The following is a 9,387-nucleotide window of genomic DNA, read 5'->3' on the forward strand; positions in this document are numbered from 1 at the left end:
ACAAGAAATAAAAATAAATCTCAGAACTGTGCTTTCCAGGAACCAGTAACCTCATGTGGATGGTCTGAACTGAGATACACAATTAAGTAAACACCAGATTTAAAATGTATTCTATGAGAAAAGAATATAAAGGTATGATTGTACACTACTGCGGAGGCAACTGTTACATGGTGCAGGGACAGTTCACTGTAGTTCACTGTAACACTTTATTCTCTGTACCCTAGAGTGAGTATGTAAGGATAGTTGGAAGGAATACTCAGCAGCTATGGGAGTTTCTAAAGAGAAGCACATTTGGAAGTCAACCTATAGTGTAAGGCTGGATTCACCATTGAGGAAGCTGTGATTATAGCCCAATCCGTAGCAGAATCACCTGATCAAGAGCTTGCCCATGGTTGCCAAGCAATGAGAGAGTGCCACTGCAGGAACTAGGAAGGTAGGGCTGGTGTGAGGATTCACAAGAGTGCTGCAGGATATAAAGCACAAGCTATATGAAATGTGGCACTGACTGCACAGGCTTCCTGTCAGGATGGCCAAAATGGGCAGGTGATGAGCAGTCTGTAGAAAGAGGCAAGGAACCTCCTGGTCAGGATAGTGGCATGAGGCTGGATTGCATGGAGTTTGGGGAGAGGTAAGGAGTTGGCTTCCAGGCTTGGGATAGGACTCTGAACCTGCTGAGAGACGGTACACAGGTTATACTGTGACTGCAGATTGACAGTAGCTCAGCAGGAGCCATACAGCTGTCCTCACAAGAGCAGGTTCCTTAAAGACAGACACTTGATCCCAGCACTTGGGAGACAGAGGCAGGTGGATTTCTGAGTTCGAGGCCAGCCTGGTCTACAGAATGAGTTCCAAGACAGCCAGGGCTATATAGAGAAACCCTGTCTCGAAAAACAAAAACAAAAACAAACAAACAAACAAACAAAAGAAGACACTTGAGCTTCTCCCATTGACTGAGCAGACTATTGAAATAATGGTCCCCAGAATTTCCTCCTGTGGTGGTTTGAATACACTTGGTCCAGGGAGTGGCACATTAGGAAGTGTGGCCTTGTTGGAGTATGTGTGTGTTGGAGTATGCTTGGCCTTACTGGAGGAAGTGTGTCACTGTGGGGGTGGGCTTGGGCGACCCTTCTCCCAGATGCCTAGAAGACAGTCCTGTCCTGTCCCCACCTTCTGAACAAGCTGTAGAACTCTCAGATCCTCCAGTGTCATGCATGCCTAGACACTGACATGCTCTCCATCATGATGATCCTGGACTCAACCTCTGAACCTGTAAGCCAGCCCCAATTAAAGGTTGCTCATTATAAGACAACTCTTTATAAAAGTTGCCATGGCCATGGTGTCTTTTCACAGCAATGGAAACCCTAATTAAACAGAAGTTGGTACCAGGGACTGGTGTACTGCTGTAATAAGCCTGACCATGTTTTTGTTTGGAGGAATGTGGATTTTTTGGGACTTTAGATTTGGAAAGATATGGAATGCTTTAATGGGACTTAATGGGCCAACCTCATAGAATTATAGAAGACATTGGTGCTGATGGTGATTTTAACATCATCTTAAGATGTTTTGGTGAAGAAGATTGCTGCTTTTTGAACTTCTCTTAAGAGTCTGCCTTAGGCTTAGGTAAAGATATTTCAGGTAATTGCATTGACAAAGGAAGTCTCAGAAAGTCCAGCATAGACTTTATATTCTGGTTTACTCTCATAAAGAGCAATTTCATGAAGCACAGCAAGCATAGAAAGGAAACATTCAAAATGTATGATAATAACAGACTGACCCTCTGAACCTTTAAGCCAATTAAGCTTGTCCTTAAGAAGAGTTGCCATGGCCATGATGTCTCTTCACAGCAATAGAAACACTAAGATACCCTCCAAGAATCTCTTGCTAGAGGATGGGAAAAGATGAGACCTGGTGCCAGCTAGAGGAGAAACGTAACTCCAAGGATGAGGTTTCACAGAGTTCTGACAACTTAGCAGACTACCTTGCAGGAGATAGTGAAGTTAAGCGTGTCAGGCATGGACAGGACCAAACTTGATGAGACTGTCTAGCCATGCATACTTCTTTCTATCCCTATATTTTATCTCAATGCAATATTCTGAAAATGTTTCTTACACTCTAAGAGATGAACTTTTGCTGGGTCTCAATTCAAAGTTAATAATACACCTTGAATCACTTAAGACTACTAGCCTGCTATGTACTCAAACTGTTTGTTTAACCTGCCTTTAAGTGAACAATGTAACAACCAACCTTGCTTGCCTCAAAGTAGATTTCTTAGGTAATCTGTTTTTACAACCTAAGCTAACACATAGCTGTAGTCTTAAGTCATGTACTCTCCCATGCCCCTGACTCAGAATAATGCATGTGTGTCATTTGCTGAAAACAGCAAATATAGAAGTTGAAACTAACTTCCTAAAATCTACCACATAGGTTGATAAACAATGCTGTTTGTTGTCTGGTTCAGTTGGAATAAGTTGGAGTCAGTGACATAATCCCTTGTAAAACTCTGTTAAGATTGCGGTAAAGTATCCCTTCCACATGTGATGCTCATCATGCTGTTTAATAAATACAGAGTGAAGTGCTTTGTCACAGCCTCAGATACAACAGCCACACAGCACTCACACAGTGTTCACACACAAGGCAGATATTCATAGGGATCCACACACAGACACAGGGACAAACAAATTTATAAGACAGCATTCAGGTAGTCACAAATCCAAACTGGCATACCAGACTAAGGATGGAAGACACAGAGAGCATGAGGTAGAGAATTCAGAACTGGACTTAAATGGCTCCAAGGAGAAGTGCAGTTTTCTTCTTTCCTTAATGTGAAGCCAATGGGTTAATGGTAACTCAGACTTAATTACTCATGCATTATAATCTCTGTGATAGCTAAACCTACACCATATGCCAGTATATTGAAGACAGATGTGTAGGCCATTGGACACCTAGTAAAAGTCCTTTCTCTGCTTTCATTACTACTTGTCTCTTTGATTGGTATATTGAAGATGAGGAGTTGCATCTGTCTTGCTGGGATGTGAAGATCCATACTTTGATCCTAAAACCTCTGGTTATAAGAGGAAACTATGAGGGCAGCATTCTGCAACCAGGAAGTGCTGTTCATTTTTTATGCAATGCCCTTCTACTGAAGAAAGCTCAGCACAGTGCTTACTCTGAAGAAAAATTCTCAAATCTCTATTATCACAGAGCCATTAACATGTGGGGAAGTCAGAGCTGAGCTGAGGGCAGACACAGCCAATGGTTTGAAAATATGGATTCATATTAGAGTGATAATATTTTGGATCTATTGGATTAAATAACAAACCATTAGAATAAGTTCGGTTCTCTTTTTACTTTCACAATTGTAGCTAGTACTTTAAAGATGTACATGTCTTGAATTCATAACTCAAACTATTTCTTTTGGATGCTTCTGGAACAAATGTCAACACCAGGGAGACTGTGTGCATAGTAATTGTTGGCAGCATTGAAGAAGATGCAGTGAGAACAGAGACCCAGCTCTCACTTCCTAAACACAAAAGTTGGTATGATGGTTAATTTTATTTGTCAATTTGGATGAGACATGAGGTATAGAGATCTTTGTATGAGTGTTTGGGATAAAATTGGAGTTTGATTCAGTAGAGTTGTGAATAGGGTGTTCTCCTTAGTGTGCCTGGGACTTCTCAGTTGAAAGCATGAGTGTTCAAACAAGAGTAACCTGAGAAGAGTTACTCCCTCCTCTAGGTTGCTTTCAAGATGGGCATTGTCCTTTTCCTACCCTGGCATTCAAATTGAAGGGCTGATTCTTCCTGCCTAAATCTTAAGGCTGTCAGCCTTATCAAGCCTGCAACCTGCACATTTATCCTGCACATGTTGGGACATGTAGGCCTCTGTAATACAATGAACCAATACCTTAGATACAGCCTCTCCCACATTTCCCCCTCTCTCCCTCCAATTCTGTCTTTCCTCCCTCCCCTCTCTTTTCTCCTTCTCTCACACACTATGTTTCTTTAGAGAACTTCAACAAATACAAATGAATATCATATTATTAACCCCAGAAGAGCTATGGGAAATGGGTGGTTAGCAAGTGAGAGATGTATTTATTTTGAGAAAGTGATTACTCCCCTAAAGATAAAAGCATAGAACATGCCATAAGCTAATGGGAATGGCTGTGCATAGGGTATGAGCTGATGATGTAGGCTACACAAGATTTATAGATATATTGGTGTGAGCTGGGGAGCCTTGCTAGGTGTCTAGGGCCAGCCTTCAGGATTAGGAGGGTCATATCCAGAAGGCAAGCTTCTTGGAATGAAGGTAATATCCCCTTCCTCCAGAGGACAGCTTGCCCTGTCCTAGCAGGCAGAAACAAGTAGATAATAGTATATGCATTGATGAGAGAATGCTCAGAGCAACCTTTATTTCTTCTCTGGTCACAGTTAAAAGAATTGATAGCAACAGATTAAAACTGACTTACCTGATTTAATTCAAGGAACGATTATCTATTTTTTGATGCTAATTATTTTTTCATGATTTACTTTTGCCTTTCAACATTGACTTGATGTTTATATGTATTAATTTCCACTTAAGATACTCTTAGCTTCATCTTTATTCATTTATATTTTACCCACTTTTACTGTAGAACGGAATATGGGTATGTTTCTATTAGAAATTTGTGTGATTTGATGAAATACATAAATTGTTGATGTAGGGTATAAGCTGAAATTTTTGACTCCAGCTTTTGAAACTTAAATTTCACAAGAAAGCGCCCTTTTAATTTTGGCATGAGAATCCCCATCTTGGCATGACATCTAGGGCACTTGAACAAGCCTTTAAACTTTGGGAGACTTTTGATTTTTATTTCTCATGCTCTAATTTTTATTAGAGCTTTCCCCCAAACTATCCAAGAACACAGCATAACTATTGTTTTATGTGGTAACAAGTTGTTCACAGAAAACACATCAAACAAAAGGCACATATTCTCTAATTATCAAGTCAATCACACAGTTTTCTTAGGTGTGTGTGTGTGTGTGATTGGGTATCTCACCCAGGGCCTTGTGCATGTTAGGGAAATGTTCTACCACTGAGCTATTTCTTCCCCCACTTTTCTCAGATTTCAGATTTTTTGTAATTAGGCAAGAAAATATGATTTACTTCATATACCAGCACTCAGGACATATTCTTTTGAAAGAAAGTATAGCAGTAAACCTTAAGACTTGAATTTTCTAGATCTTTCCTCAAATAACTCTCACTGGCTTGTTAGATTTTACTCAGTTCTGTCTGGGACCTATTTGCCCTACTGGGCCTAACCAGAAGACAGTGTTAAAATGCATTGCCAATTCCTAGTAAATATGGTTCAGTGGCGTCCTGGCTCTTGGGGACCATGGTGAAAGCATAGTTCACTTGGTGAACAGTGCTCAGGGCACGTTCTTCCTCAGCCAGCAGCTGTATGTGATCACCTTTTCTCTGAGGCTGGACTCTGTGGCTTGATATTCTTTACAGCTTCCAGAACAGAGTGGGTCCACTCTGTCTCCAAATTCTTTTTCTCCGTGCTGAAGAAGAATGCCCTGATTTCCAGATCTTATACAAAAACTGAGGTTTTTGTATAAACCAGAGACACCTCCAATCCAAGCCCAGAAGGAATTGTACCACACACCCAAACAGATGAGGCCCATGAACATCATATTCTGCCTTTCTGAACCATAGGATTTTTTTCTTTTCCTCCATATTTCCCCTTTGGCATAAGGCTGGAAGTCCTTCATTTCTCTCTTCACCTGCACCTTCATCACAGCACAGGGAGGAACACATAGCTCGTCTGACTTGAGCTTCAGGGAGGACAGGTCTGCTGCTTCTGCTCAATAGAGGAAGCAGCCTGGACAGCACAGCCATAATCACAGCCCTTTTCTTTTCCCATAGCTCCTTTGCATTGAATAAATATCCTTGGTTACTGCCATGCACTCCGGTCGAGTCAGATTGACAGGCTGAGAGGCCTGGAAGCCACTCACGAGGCAGAGACTTTCATGGATACTCACCTCCTGGAGTCTGGCATTCTCTTTAACCCATATACTCATATTCTATTCCCGCATTAGTCTAGTGTATGGATCCACGTGCTCTCTTTTAGTATTATCTTATTATAAGTGCCTTTTAAGATTGAATTCTGACATAGCTAAGCCTTCACCAGTGTTCCAAATGTCCTAGAAAGTCCTTGAGCAGACCATGGGCTTGGAATTCAGTAAGAATGTTGCCTATTCAGTGACATTCAGAATTGCCTCTGGTATTACACTATCACTTTGAATAAAAGCTAAGTCACTGCCCTACACAGGAATTTACCATCATCTAGGAAGAAGGAAGTTTGAGACCTAAGGAGGGACCAGAGTAGATACTTAGAACTATAGATAGCTGATTTACACCCATACACACGTATTTACAATGGCCTAGGGGGAAGGTGGACTATACAATAGACTAAAATAGGAACTATGGCAAGGGCACGAAGCCCTTGACCCTGGCTTCTAAGATTAAGTGGATCTTAGGTGGAGCTCTTTTTGATCCCAGTTGTTCACAATGAATTCTATCCCAGGTGGTTCCTGTTAGACCTTCTGTGTTTGTATTCCTCTGTTTTGTGTAAGAATCCAGTAACCTCTTTGTACCTTGCTGGTGTGTCACCCAACTTCCCTATTTTCTTCTGTATAAAAAGTTTGATGCTCAATTTGACAAATTACATTCAGATTCTACACAACCTCTCCTGTGTGCATCTGTCTGTCATTCCATCCGACGCTTTGCCCACCTGCGACTAGAGACCCGTTCCACGCAGACAAAGGGGCCCAGAGGGTCTGTGGCAGGTTATTTCTCCAGTGTTTTCAGGGCTATGTCTTCCAAGTACTCCAATGCTGCTTTCTGGGGCTGGCACAGAAACATGTCTGTGTTGGCCAGGAGCAGTGCCAAAGGAGTGGCCCTCACAGCTCCCTCTTGGATGGACCACATACCCATGGTGAAGAAACTCGGGTCCTGCAGCCCGAGGACAGGGTCTATGTAGACGTCACTGGCCCCCGGAGCTGCTTCAGTAGCCTCAAGTACCTCCTGCCTGCCTTCTCCATTGCAGCATTGAGGGCCAGTGGGACCAAGCAACTTTGGAAGAATTAAATATTCCCCTGGGAGACTTACATTTTGCAACCCTAACATTAGACTATTTTAGAAATGGGAAATTAAAGAAATTGAACTCTGCACAATATAGATGCCGTAAAATAAACTCAAAGATAAGATAATTCTTAGGTTAAGCAGTCCCAAGTGCACAAATCATGGGACTTACTGGGTGAAGACAGCAAGGCATAGTTTGAAGATTATCTTGTGTTGCCAGGGTCTTGGTCTAGACTCCCCTCTGTTCCTTGTTTCTTGTGATCTGCTTAAAAGAACTCAAATGAGAAACACAAGGATATACTGTATAAGATAGGCAGAGTTTATTTTTTTAATGTTTTATTCTTTTTAAAGATTTTATTTACTTATTTTGTGTATATGATGAGTACACTGTAGCTGTCTTCAGACACACCAGAAAAGGGCATCAGATCCCATTACAGATGGTTGTGAGTCACCATGCGGTTGCTGAGAATTAAACTCAGGACCTTTGGAAGGGCAGTCAGTGCTCTTAGCCGCTGAGCCACCTCTCCAGCCCTAGACAGAGTTTATTAAGAATGAATCTTTAAGGAGGAGATTCTTTAAAACAAAACTTTGTTTTTATGTTACAAGTATGGATGTTTTACCTGAATGTATGTCTATGCACTACATGCATGCAGCATCCATAGAGGGGCATGTGTGTAACCCCCAGAAGAGCGTACTGGATTGTCTGGAACTGGAGTTACAGATAGTTGTTAGCAGCCATTTGGAGTCTGGGAATTGAATCCAGTCTTCTGAAAGAGCAGCAAGTGCTTTTTAACTACCAAGGCACCTCTTCTTCCCCTTATTTAGGGAACTTTTAAGAGATGAAAATCACAATGGCCAAAGAGACACTTGTATTGGAGTCACTCATAACTATTCATCCCTGGTATGAAAAATATTATTTGTAGAAGGGTAAATGCTGTATGTTAGTTTTTTGACTAGCTTGGCATGAACTATGGTCTTCTGGAAAAAAAGAACTTCAATTGAGAGAATGCTTCATTAGATTGGCCTGTAGGCAAGTCAGTGGAGGAATTGTCTTGACTAAAGACTGATGTGGGAGTGGCCAGAACACTGTGGTGGTTCAGTTCCCGGTTGTACACAAAAGCAAGCTGAGCTAGCCATGGAAAGCAAAGTGGTAACCAGCACTCCTCCATGATCTCTGCTTTAGTTCTTGCCTCCAGGTACTGACCTTGAGTCCTTGCTGGACTATAAAGCTATGTTCCTTCATGCTGGACTATAAAGGTATAAGGCAAAATAAACCCTTTCCTTCCTAAGTTGATTTTGGTTGTGGTGTTCTACCACAGCAATAAAAAGCAAGCTAGAATGAGTGGACAATTATCAAAGGGACTGTTCTACCAGTCTTCATTTTAAGCAGGCTTATTCTTTAGCCAGGAGTCATGCTATCAAATTACCAGAAAATGACCCACTACATGGAAATAATGTGGATGAGACAGGTCCTCCTCCAGCCAGGTTCGGATAGTTGTTATCTAATAATGATCGTCAGAGAAAGGAGGGTTCCCCAACCACCTTGGGGCCAGAGCTAAGACTCAGGATCTATTCTTCTGATTAGTAATTACAATTCCTATCCTCAGCTTTATAAGCTCTTTATTATGAAGGAGGGTTCTAGTTCCAGTTAAGCTCCCAGCCTGATAATAATTTATTTGGTACTGTAATTCCTCCCAAAATAACCTATAAGCCCCACCTGCTCCGGAACCAGGTAACTTCCTGGAATGCTGGGAATTGTAGTTCTTGGGAAATAACAAAGCCTCCAGGGAAAATACAGTGGCCTATAGGCTTGTCTTCATAAGCACCTGCAACATGTGGCTTGAGACCATTCCATTTGGGAACTTTCAGGGAATTTTCCCTTGATCAGTGTTTAATATTTAATAAATGCTTGCTTTAAATTTGACCCAAAATGATGGAGTTGATTTTTTTTTCCTGGAGAATTGCAGGATTAATGCTACTAAACGACCCTCCCTCAAGAGATGAGTCTCTAAAATAATTTCTGAGATGGGTCCTGGGTTGTTCTGAATTCTTATGACTTTTAGAACTCAGAGAACAAGTGAAGGGATCCAGGTATGTAAAATTGAATGTAGATGGACTATAAAATCAGAACAGCAGTTAAGCACACAATGTTGGAAGACTAATAGAATCACTACTAAGACTACGTAAGGCACAAGACACTAAAAACATAGTAGTGTCTGATGGGAATTTTAAGAATGTACTGTTAGCATTCAGCTTCTCTTCAGA

At 41.4% G+C, this 9,387-nt stretch overlaps 1 pseudogene; it reads right to left on the minus strand.

The window, feature by feature from the left end:
* Positions 1–5,443: 5,443 nt before the first annotated feature.
* LOC110291959 lies at positions 5,444–8,972 on the minus strand (annotated as a pseudogene).
* Between the last annotated feature and the right edge of the window lie 415 nt (positions 8,973–9,387).

The sequence above is a fragment of the Mus caroli genome, chromosome 3 (assembly GCF_900094665.2).
Source record: "Mus caroli chromosome 3, CAROLI_EIJ_v1.1, whole genome shotgun sequence".
Classification (NCBI taxonomy): Eukaryota; Metazoa; Chordata; class Mammalia; order Rodentia; family Muridae; genus Mus; species Mus caroli.